Genomic DNA, 11,504 nt, shown 5'->3' with positions numbered 1-11,504 from the left:
TACAGTAAATTTGCAATTACAAAAATACCTGTTCTCTTCTCTGAATGTCCTTACTATGGTGGACACAGAAAATCGGCTCAAATTGGGTTGCACTCTAAGTCCTGCTTCCCTCATTGTCAGTCCATGGACAAGAACATGCTCTATAACTGTTGCTCGAATTTCATCAGATATTTCCACTCTTTGTCTTCCTCTTCCTCTTCATCCTCCTCTTCCTCTTTCTTTCCCTCCTCCTCCTCTTCCTCCTCGTCGCCCACCTCGCATACGCACTCGTCCTCTCACATTGTTTCTTCTATCGATTCTCAGACTTTCTCCTTCGCACCGTCAACAACCTGTTTGCTCTCTGAACTGGTTTATATTGGTTGTGTCGCATCATTTGAAACAGGTTAAATGCATTTTGAGTGGTTGTGTTCAATCAATGACATGTGTTCTCTATTTTTGTATTTGATTGTTGCCACTTGTGCTTACCAGAATGGACGACATGTGCATCAGAGTGCAGAATGTGTTTTGAGAATGAGAATGTGTTTAGAGTTTTGCTGGAAAGTCTAAGTGAGATCTGCAAATTGTGTTTTACCATGTGAAATGGTCTAAGGTATTGACAACAGACTGCATAATTAGCTAAATGAGTCCAGGCAACTGAGAACTTTGTTCGGCCAATGGGTTTTAGTGTTTTAGCAATTGAGAAAAAACTGCAAAGGTCAGGATTCCGTCCACTGTCTCCTCACTCCCTAACCCCTCCTTTCAGTTCCTCAGTCATTCGTCAAGCATCGGTTTATTTCCTCGCTCATCGAATCCGGAGGTTCTTCTTGCCCTCCATGTGCTCTGCAATATTGACTTCAACAAAAAATGCATTTCAAATGTTGTGTAAAGGAGAAAACAGGCGTGGATGAAATTAATTAAATTTCTTACCTATGTTTTGTTGTTTAAATACTGTATCAGTTCTGCTGAAAAAATGGGCCGAATTTGCGGTGCTTTGAGCTCATCCTATTTTCTGGTCCACGTGCAGTATCTCTGGTAAAGTGACTTGTCTATCTGATAGCTTCAATCTTGAACGTGCTCCACTGTTATCGGATCTTTCTCCTAGCTGTTATCTGTAGCAGCCTGGACAGAGAAGTGGAGATGAAGGGGCCTGAGTTGAGAGCTTTATGGCCTTGAGAAGGCTGTCTGCCAGGAGCTAATGCAGGGAGTGGTAGGGAGGGAGGAGATAGGCAATCATATCGAACACTCCTGGCTGCTACAGGGAGAGAAAACAGCGAGAACCTGGCGCCGAATGGCATTAGGCTAAAAGGGCATTAAGCCCCCAGTCAAACTAAACGGCAGCAATCTGATTTATATAAGAGCGAGAGAGAGAGAGAGAGAGAGAGAGAGAGAGAGAGAGAGAGAGAGCAGTAAGTATGAGGGCAGTTAATATCAGGACATTTCAGCACAGTCGTGTAGCTAGCTCTAGCCCAGAGAGATTGATTTGGCCCTGTGATTTCCCCACGAATCATTTCCTATTATTACATATCAAATAATAACAACAAGCCCTTTACACCCACTGGAAAATCCAATAATGTCATCAATAATGATCCATTCTCATGAGATCATATTTTTAGACTAAGTGTAATACAAGAAAAGGGTCATTCAGTGAGTGCCTCTAAAGGACGGACATCTTCCATAACGGAGGAACGACTACATTTCCTCTTAGATCAGTACTGAATCAAGTACAACTCCTGACAGAAGCTGATGCTTGGCAGTGGCACAGTCTGTGTGCATTCTGTCTTTTTATCGTGTGTTTATTTAGTATCTGTCTGAGTCTGTAAGTCATCTAGTCCTTGGAGAGAGGGGGGCGAGTGAGGAAGTGACTCATGCCCAGTGTGGGGGCCTGTTTCAGGCTAGGATGTGTCACGACTCCCTCTCGCCTGATCCAGGGGTTAGATCACGACGTGGCTCCTCTCAAAGGTTATTGTCAGGAGCTGTTGTTAATAGATGCAATGTCTGATCATTTCTATGTAATTGTTGTAATCCATTATGTAATGTGCTTATTGGATTGAGGCTGCTGGCTGTGGATATTGTGTTCGATTCTGATAGGCGGTACAGTATACAGAGCATTCCGAAAATATTCAGACGCCTTGAGTTTCTCCACATTTTGTTACGTTACAGCCTTATTCTAAAATTGATTTAAAAATAATAATAATTATGACATAATGACAAAGCAAAAACTGTTTTTTATACATTTTTTGAAATGTAGAAAAGAAAAACTGAAATATTACATTCATATAAGTATTCAGACACTGAATACTGCACCTTTGGCAGCGAATACAGCCTCAAGTCTTCTTGAGTATGACGGTACAAGCTTGGCACATCTGTATTTGGGGAGTTTCTCCCATTCTTCTCTGCAGATCCTCTCAAGCTATGTCAGGTTGGATGGGGAGCATTGCTGCACAGTTATTTTCAGGTCTCCAGATTTGTTCAATCAAGTCCGGGCTCTGGCTGGGCCACTCAAGGACATTTAGACACTTGTCCAAAAGCCACTCCTGCATTGTTATGGCTGTGTGCCTTGGCTTGTTGTTCTGTTGGAAGGTGAGCCTTCGGCCCCAGTCTGAGGTCCTGAGCACTCTGGAGCAGGTTTTCATCAAGGATCTCTCTGTTAATTTTTCCCTCGATCCTGACTAGTCCCTGCCGCTGAAAAACATCCCCACATCATGATGCTGCCACCACCATGCTTCACCGTAGGGATGGTGCCAGGTTTCCTCCAGATGTGACGCTTCGCATTCAGACCAAAGAGTTCAATCTTGATTTCGTCAGACCAGGGAATCTTGTTTCTCATGGTCTGAGAGTCTTTAGGTGCCTTTTAGCAAACTCCAAGTAGGCTGTCGTGTGCCTTTTACTAAGAAGTGGCTTCCGTCTGGTCACTCTACCATACAGGTCTGATTGGTGGAGTGCTGCACAGATGGTTGTCCTTCTGGAAGGTTCCTCCCATCTCCACAGAGGAACTCTGGAGCTCTGTCAGAGTGACCATCAGGTTCTTGGTCACCTCCCTGACCAAGGCTCTTCTCCCCCGATTGCTCAGTTTGGCTGGGCGGCCAGCTCTGTTTTTTTATTTTAAATTTGCAAAAAAAAACTGTTTTCACTTTGTCGTTATGGTGTATTGTGTGTAGATTGCAGAGGATTTTTTTTACTAAGTCGTTTTTAGAATAAGGCTGTAACGTAACAAAATATGGAAAAAGAGAAGGGGTCTGAATACTTTCCGAATGCACTGTATGTGGTGACAGGTGGTCCAGAGACATTGAATTCTTCCTACTCATTCTAACCTGAATGATATGAATCATATAAACAACACAAGATAGGTAGTATTATTCTGTCTTTCTCCCTTATGTTGTCTTTGTAGTCAGAGATATCAGTGTATCACACTGTCTCTGTGACCTATATGTGAAATGGATGGCCGGCTGAGAAAGGTAGAGAGGGAGACAGGGATGATATGAAGAAACAGAAAAGCACATAATGTACAGTACAGAGAAACAAACAGATGGTAATGCCCCTGTTTCTATTGACCCCCTCCTCCACACACACACACACTCCTCAAATCCCTCCATTGGTCCCTCCTTTCTCCCCAGAGAGGATGAGGTTAACAGATGCCTGTGAATCAGTTAGACCAGAGACCCATAACGACCTTTATTGTAATTAACGAGGCCGGTTGGCAGGGAGGAGGACGCCCCTCGTACCATGTGACCTCTCAGAGGCCAGGGGTGTCATGATGCTGATATACACACATATTCCAGGTCACGACAGCAACATTCTGTCTGTCTGTCTGTCTGTCTGTCTGTCTGTCTGTCTGTCTGTCTGTCTCTGCCTGCCTGCCTGCCTGCCTGCCTGCCTGCCTGCCTGTCTGTCTGTCTGTCTGTCTGTCTGTCTGTCTGTCTGTCTGTCTGTCTGTCTGTCTGTCTCTGTCTGTCTGCCTGCCTGCCTGCCTGTCTGTGCCAGTGTCACAGTGCCCGAAGGCATAACATACATAGAACATACACATTTCCATGTCATTCTGTGTCATGAAGGAGTTTTAGTAAATCCAGTTGCCTTGCATACAAACCATAGTTAGTACAAAAAAATAAGTGTGGTTGTGTAATTTGTGATATAAACACTAAGACAGAGGAATGGCTGTCTGTCACATCTATATCCTTTATTGATGTGTGTAGGTATGTTTATGTGAGAATGTGTTTCTTTATTTGAGAATTATGACTGTCTTTGTGTGTGTTGGTGTGTTTCTCTGTGCTTCTCACTTGTTACCCCGAGGACCCTGGGAGAAATCCTCACATGGCACAAAAGCACACAGACAACACTTGCCCTCCTGTATTACCATGAGAATACAGGGGGGGAACCCCTTATTCAGACGCTGTGTGTCTCTGTGAGAGAGCTACACGTTAGCGGACAAAGGAGAAGCAGCCGCTACCTAGCCAGCGTCCACAGCACCGACACGGGAGGAGCGGGGGAGGGGACAGCACTCTCTCTCCGTCTCTTTTCCATCCTCTAGACTGATCGTGAATGAGAGCGAGAACGCGCCGAGTATCAAAGACAGCCGGGTGAAGGCAATTAACCAGGAGGGCAGAGGGGAGAGGATAGGAGAGAGGGATTGAGAAAACAGAGGGAGAGGGTTAATGGAGGAGAATGGATGCTCTGTTCTGGAGGGTACTGACCATAGACAGTATGCCCTGTATATATCATAACAGATAGCAATATAAAGATCCCAGCTGTCAGCTCCAATACAGCTACAAAGCAGTCTGATGCTGTAGACAGAGAGAATGAGAGAGAGATGGGTAGAGTGAGAGAGCTGGGGAAAGGGGAGGGAGGACCGTGAGGGGAGGGGAGATTTGAGAGAGAGAAGAGAGAGAGAGGGGAGGAGGCGGACACTCTGTAGCAGCAGGTTTGTGAGCGCAGAAGCTGGAGGAGGAATCAGAGCGAAAGAAACAGTGTGGCTGCAGTGAGGAAGGAGAGACACCTACAGAGAGAGAAGGACATAGAGAACGGTAAGGAAATCTCTGTGTATATTACTGTCATGTCTGCTCCTTATGTTTGGTATTTCTGGTCTTTCTGTGAAGCGTCAGCTAGAGGAAAATGCTCAGTGGTGCTTCTCTGCCGGCCAGCCGGCCGGCAACGTGAGGAAAACAGAACACCGTAGCACTGCAGAGAGAGGAGGATGACAGAAGGAGGGAGGAAGAGGGAGAGAGGGTGGAGGATGACAGAAGGAGGGAGGAAGAGGGAGAGAGGGCGCATCAGGCAGAGAGAGGAAGTGGGAACGGAGAGAGGGAGAAGAAGAGAGGAAAAAGCTGAAATAGAGGGAGCTCCCAGCAAGTGAGCCTGCCTGGCCATTAGAACGGTGTGGATGTTGAAGTGCGTGGTAGAGGAGAGGAGAGGGGAGGGGTGTGTTTGACTGACACCATGCAGCAAGGAGGATGTGAAATGTTAACACAGAAGGTTTAACTCCTTATTACTTCATGCTTAATGATATTTGGATTCCCTGGACCGCACTGCTACTTCTGCTGTGTTCTCAAAATGAGATTCCTGATGTTGTGTGTGTGTGCGTGCGTGCGTGCGTGCGTGTGTGTGTGCGTGTGCGCGCTCGCTTGAGTTTATGCGCATGTGTGTGCATGTCTGTGTGTGTGCATGTCTGTGTGTGTGTGATTGTACAAAAGAGACAGGGTTTTGGCTGTTTGCCAAGGTCCATGTCCCAGCTACTGTAAAATGTATGTCGATTAGAGGAAGATTGAGGGGCTGGTAGTGAGAGTAACGTGTGATGCGTGTGAAAGACACATTTGGACCTTGTCCAAGTATGGTAACCGCTGCTGTCAGCGGTGTTTAGTAACAGTGGATTCGTTGTGTGTTTGTGCAGCCAGTAGCCAGTAGAGCAGAGGTTTCAGACAAGACACAGTCCAACCTCGTTATTGATCAGGGCTGTCAGTGAGAAGCTGTTCATCACTTAGTCATTGTGGTGGCAGGTGTACGTGGGTGCAGGGGGGGGGGGGGGGTTGTCATCACTCGCTGATTTTAGAGTTTGTATGCACTGCGTGTCATCACCCACTCACTGACTGTTGTGTAGAATGTTGATGTGCTGTCATACTGAGTTAGAAGCTATTTGGTATCATGCCCCTCTCTACAGAATTTGGTGCCTGCAACATAACGTTTGGTGCCTGCTACATAACATTTGGTGCCTGCAACATAACGTTTGGTGCCTGCTACATAACATTTGGTGCCTGCTACATAACATTTTGTGCCTGCTTTGTAAATGTCACTTCCCACCAAATGTATAATACAAACCCACAGGCTCAGAATGGAAGCATATTTGACCCTAAAAGTGGGACGGACAGTGTTGACCCAAACCGTGAACGCTTCCTTCTCCGACCGGTAATCTGTTAAAACAGATATGTTTTGTTAATTTGCTTTTAGAGTAGTGGCCAATGCTGTTTTATAATGTGTTGGCTGACCTTTTGACCAAAGAGCTCTTTTTGTTCCTAATGAGGAAACGATTCATTTGCACTTTCTCATGTTACAACCCTTTACATCAATGTAATGTGGTTCCAGGCAGCTTCAGTTCAATAATCAATGATATGTTTCAGCTGCGGTTCCTTGGATGGCAGAATAACAGAATAACTTTATACTCTATACTCAGGTACCATTTCTAGTCATCTCACTAACTACTGCAGAGAGCAAGGTGAGGACAGGAAGAGAGAGAAGAGAGAGAGAGAGAGAGAGAGAGAAAGAGATCGATACGACCTTGCCTGCCACTATAAGGCGTGTTGATGACTGACAACCCACTCATTTGTTTTGACTCACCCATCCCTCACAGATTTGTGTGTGCCAGTCTAAGCTAACTACCAAGTAGTGCGCTGCCAAATAACTTGGTTTTCCCCTTGGCGTGACTGGTAAGACGCTTCGGAAGGGCGGTCAAGTGTGTTTGCAAGGCGGAGGTCCCGGGTTCGAGCCCTGAATCAGGAGGAAGCAAGCAAGCAGGGTGACGCACACAACTTGCACCTGGTATACATCTCGTTAATGGTGAGACACACCAAGAACCGGACAGACCAAGCATCAACGTTGAGCCTTTATAAGGAAACAGTGGTCATCGGAAGAAGATGATCCCGCTATGCAAGTCACAGATCTGTGCTTCTTTCCAGTAGAGTCTATGTACAGTATATCCACTGGAGCGATGCTCTGAGTCACTCCTCATACTGTATTCTCACCCAACATCATTAGCATAGCCAGGAAATCTGTGCTCTCAGCAGTCGTTGACCTTTGCCGTGACAACGCTAGAACAACAACAGCAACATACGTTGAGGAGTACGGAACACTAAAAAAAAGGAGCCTGTTAGGCAGGTAACATACGGTGGCTGTACTGTAGTAGCCTGCCTGAGGGGCTCTTATGGGTGCAGTTTTGATAGAGAAGGAACAAATGGTGCTGGGCCCGGCTGGGTCTTGTTGTTGGGTCTGTTGATAGCAGCGAGGCAGGCGAGGCCCACTGGAGCATGTGCAATTGTCTCCTGCTGTTGAACCTGTTGACGTCAGGCAGGACCACTCCAGGGAGCAGGGAAGGATGGCTGGGGACTGTGAGAGCGAGAGAGAGAGAGAGAGAGAGATGCTTGTTTTGGAAAGAGACAGAAGTTCTGTGGGAGGGTCGTAGAGACTGGCATATGACTGTACATATTTGAGCAGGAATGCTGTGTGAGTCCTGTTCTGTGTGATCTCAATCTTTGGGTCCATCTAACTGAATGAGAATGTCCATTCAACGTATCTACATCTGTAAACCAAAGGGCAATATATTGACGTATGAACCACCATATTGGTAGTAATCCACTGGGTGCCACTAATAGATGCCGTCTCTGTGGACATTCTGGAGATTAGGATCTGATTGGCTGAGTTCATAGTTTTGCAGAAGAGCATGTTTGTGTGTGTAAGCTTAACTTGATTTGAGGAGAAATGCCAATTTTATCGAGAAGATTTCTCAGTAGGAATGGAAATATGACGTTGGCGAGTTAGATAAGAAGCCGTGGTGTTTATGTGGTGTCTTTGAATCCTTTTGGCAGGATGTATCACTGTGCTGCGAGAATACTGCTAGAATACTGCTAGAATACTGTGAGAATACTGCTAGAATATTTGTTTCAGTGTATTTGACAGGAGCTAGCTTTTGATGGCTACAGCCCAGTTACAGTGAGATATGTAGATACCTGAAGCCCTCAGACTGGTTTGGCCAATAAGGAGCTCTGTCAGTCTATGTGTGCGTCCCAAATGGCACCCTATTCCCTATACAGTGCACTACTTTTCACCAAGGCCCACTGGTCAAAAGTAGTGTACCAATTGGAAATAGGGTGCCATTTGGGATGCACAATATAACCATAGATCACTTAGCTTTATTACAGTTGACACCCCACCCTGTTTCCCCTGTCAACCCGGCCCCTGTCCCCTGTCCCTTGCCCCCTGCCCCTAAACCACAGACCTGTCTCAAATTGAAATCCCCATCCTCATTGCTTGTGTCTGCCCCCCTCCTCCTCCTATTCCTGTCTCCATCACACCCCCGGGTCCTACTTAGATGTGCCTCTCTCTCTGATGACCTCACAATGGGACTGTGCAACTTGCCCTGGCGGTGATGTCATCCTCCCAGCAGACACAGAGAGACAACATTATGTTATGTGCAGTAAGGGACCAAGTTCCTCTCACTGCTGTAAAGATGCTATATATTCATACTTATCATTCACCTAGGAAGGTCCCCTACTAATTTGTCCTCTGCTAACACTGCTCCTATCCTATATGGTGGTTTCTGTTTTATTCCCTCGAATCGAGTAGAGTCATTATAATCTATGCTATAGTATGGATTGTAGTCTCTGATATGGTTGATGGTTAAAATGATGAAGATGATGACAATGTTCCTGCTGATGTTTCTTCCGAGGCACATTCTAGCCTATGACCCCTGTGTCTTGTTGTCTGGGGCGATGGGGTTGTAGAGCAGTATGGTGCCTGTCGCACAGTACGGTGCCTGTCACACAGTACGGTGCCTGTCAGACAGTATGGTACCTGACACACAGTACAGTGCCTGTCAGACAGTATGGTGCCTGTCAGACAGTATGGTGCCTGTCAGACAGTATGGTGCCTGTCAGACAGTATGGTGCCTGTCAGACAGTACGGTGCCTGTCAGACAGTATGGTGCCTCTCATACAGTATGGTGCCTGTCACACATTACGGTGCCTGTCATACAGTATGGTGCCTGTCACACAGTATGGTGCCTGTCATACAATATGGTGCCTGACACACAGTACGGTGCCTGTCATACAGTACGGTGCCTGTCAGACAGTATGGTGCCTGTCAGACAGTATGGTGCCTGTCAGACAGTACGGTGCCTGTCAGACAGTATGGTGCCTGTCAGACGGTATGGTACCTGACACACAGTATGGTGCCTGTCACACAGTATGTTGCATGTCAGACAGTATGGTGCCTGTCACACAGTATGGTGCATGTCATACAGTATGGTGCCTGTCAGACAATACGGTGTCTGTCACAGAGTATGTTGCCTGGCAGACAGTATGGTGTCTGTCACACAGTATGGTGCCTGTCAGACAGTATGGTGTCTGTCACACAGTATGGTGCCTGTATCACACATTACGGTGCCTCTCATACAGTATGGTGCCTGTCACACATTACGGTGCCTGTCATACAGTATGGTGCCTGTCACACAGTATGGTGCCTGTCATACAATATGGTGCCTGACACACAGTACGGTGCCTGTCATACAGTACGGTGCCTGTCAGACTAGGAGACCCCTGCATTTCCGAGAGAGAGGCTGAGGCTAAGACAGGTCTACCCAGCTCAAGGTTACAACCCTCAGCACAGGAGGCTGGTGGAACCTTAATTGGGGAGGACATGGTATGGACATGGAATGGTATCGAACTTATCAAACACATGGTTTCCATGGTTTCAATGTGTTTGATACAATTGCACTCACTCTTCTCAGCCATTATTATGAACCGTCCTCCCCTCACCAGCCTCCTGTGAGTTGTCAGATATACCCAGGCCTCTACCCAGGCCTCGACCCAGGCATTTAACCAGGCCTCTAATCAACACCCTCATTATCGCCTGGTCACGACCTAAGGTACCGATGCCTATTCCCTATACAGGCACAATGTGGGCCTGCGTGGAGCTGTGTGTGTGCATGTCTCTCTGTGTGTGTGTGCGTGTTTCCCTGTCCTGTCCTCAGCTGTCTTTCTGTGTGCATGTCTTTCTGTGTGTGAGCATGTCTTTCTGTGTGCCTGTCTCTCTGTCTGTGTGTGCATGTCTTTCTGTGTGCCTGTCTCTCTGTGTGTGTGTGCATGTCTTTCTGTGTGCATGTCTTAGAAGCCCTTTGTTTTTCTAACTTCATATTTCTGTGTATCTTTGTGACGTAATGTTTCTTTGTACATGTTCTTTTTAGAACATGATAAGTGCGTTGAGGCACTGTGAGCCCGTCTTTCCTCTCTTCTCTCCGCAGCTCCCGTTCTCTCGGCTGTCTTTGTGCTTCAATTTACTAGGCATTCACACCCTGTCTTTGTTAACCTCAGTCTCTGCACATGAGAAAACGAGACATTAACATTTGATCTCCCTATTTCTGGTCCCCGTCCACTGATTCTGCTGTTCAAAGGAGCGGTTAGAGGGAGGAGGGGAACTTTTAAAAGGAAACATACCCATCGTAGGTAATAGGCACGTATAATACATGTAAGTGAATGTTGATGTTGTAGCTCTCATGCTGGGTTTTGTCACAAGTTGTCCTTGATTATAAACTGAGTGGTTAGAGCCCTGAATGCTGATTGGCTGACAGCCATGGTATATCAGACCGATTACTACAGGTAATTTTTGCTGCTCTAATTACATTGGTAACCGGTTGATAAAAGCAATACGGCACATTGGGGGGCTAAGGGCTGTATCCATGCACTCCACGTTGCGTGGTGCATAAGAACAGCCCTTAGTCGTGGTATACTGGCCATATACCACACCCCCTCGTGCCTTATTGCTTAAGTATTCTGCATCAGCAAGACTGCTGCCAACTGTCACATTTCGAAGAATGCTCTTGTGCTGGGCTTTTTCAAGACAGTATAGGGCCTACTGCTTCAGATTGTTACCAACTGTCATTCTAGTGTATCTCCAAGGAAGAATTGTGTTTATGTTTCTTCTTTTTGTCTTCAGCTTCTTAGTGAAAAATGGCTACATGTCACATCCTGACCTTAGTTCCTTTTTTATGTCTCTATTTTTGGTTTGGTCAGGGCGTGAGTTGGGGTGGGCATTCTATGTTTTTGTTCTATGTTTTGTATTTCTGTGTTTGGCCTGGTATGGCTCCCAATCAGAGGCAGCTGTCTATCGTTGTCTCTGATTGAGAACCATACTTAGGTAGCCTGTTCCCACATGTGTCTGTGGGCAGTTGTTTTTTTGTTTTGTGTGTCTTCACCTTACAGAACAGTTTCGTTCACGCTCTCGCTTTGTTTTTGTTTTTTAGTTATTGCAGTGTTCAGTTTATTTATTAA

At 46.2% G+C, this 11,504-nt stretch overlaps 1 protein-coding gene across 4 annotated transcripts in view; it reads left to right on the top strand.

The window, feature by feature from the left end:
* Positions 1-4,458: 4,458 nt before the first annotated feature.
* LOC110538129 (MAGUK p55 subfamily member 3) overlaps positions 4,459-11,504 on the top strand; it is a 44,849-nt gene continuing 37,803 nt past the window's right edge. For 3 of the 4 annotated variants that reach the window (XM_036938171.1, XM_036938170.1, XM_036938169.1), the window contains exon 1: positions 4,460-4,997. The gene's annotated coding sequence lies outside the window, so the exon portion shown is untranslated. Of the gene's footprint in view, positions 4,998-11,504 lie in introns of all 4 variants that reach the window. The other variant, XM_036938168.1, reaches the window with a different exon arrangement.

Source organism: Oncorhynchus mykiss, chromosome 12 (genome assembly GCF_013265735.2).
Source record: "Oncorhynchus mykiss isolate Arlee chromosome 12, USDA_OmykA_1.1, whole genome shotgun sequence".
Classification (NCBI taxonomy): domain Eukaryota; kingdom Metazoa; phylum Chordata; class Actinopteri; order Salmoniformes; family Salmonidae; genus Oncorhynchus; species Oncorhynchus mykiss.
The sequence above is the reverse complement of the archived record's forward strand: the minus strand, read 5'-3'. Positions and strand labels throughout refer to the sequence as shown.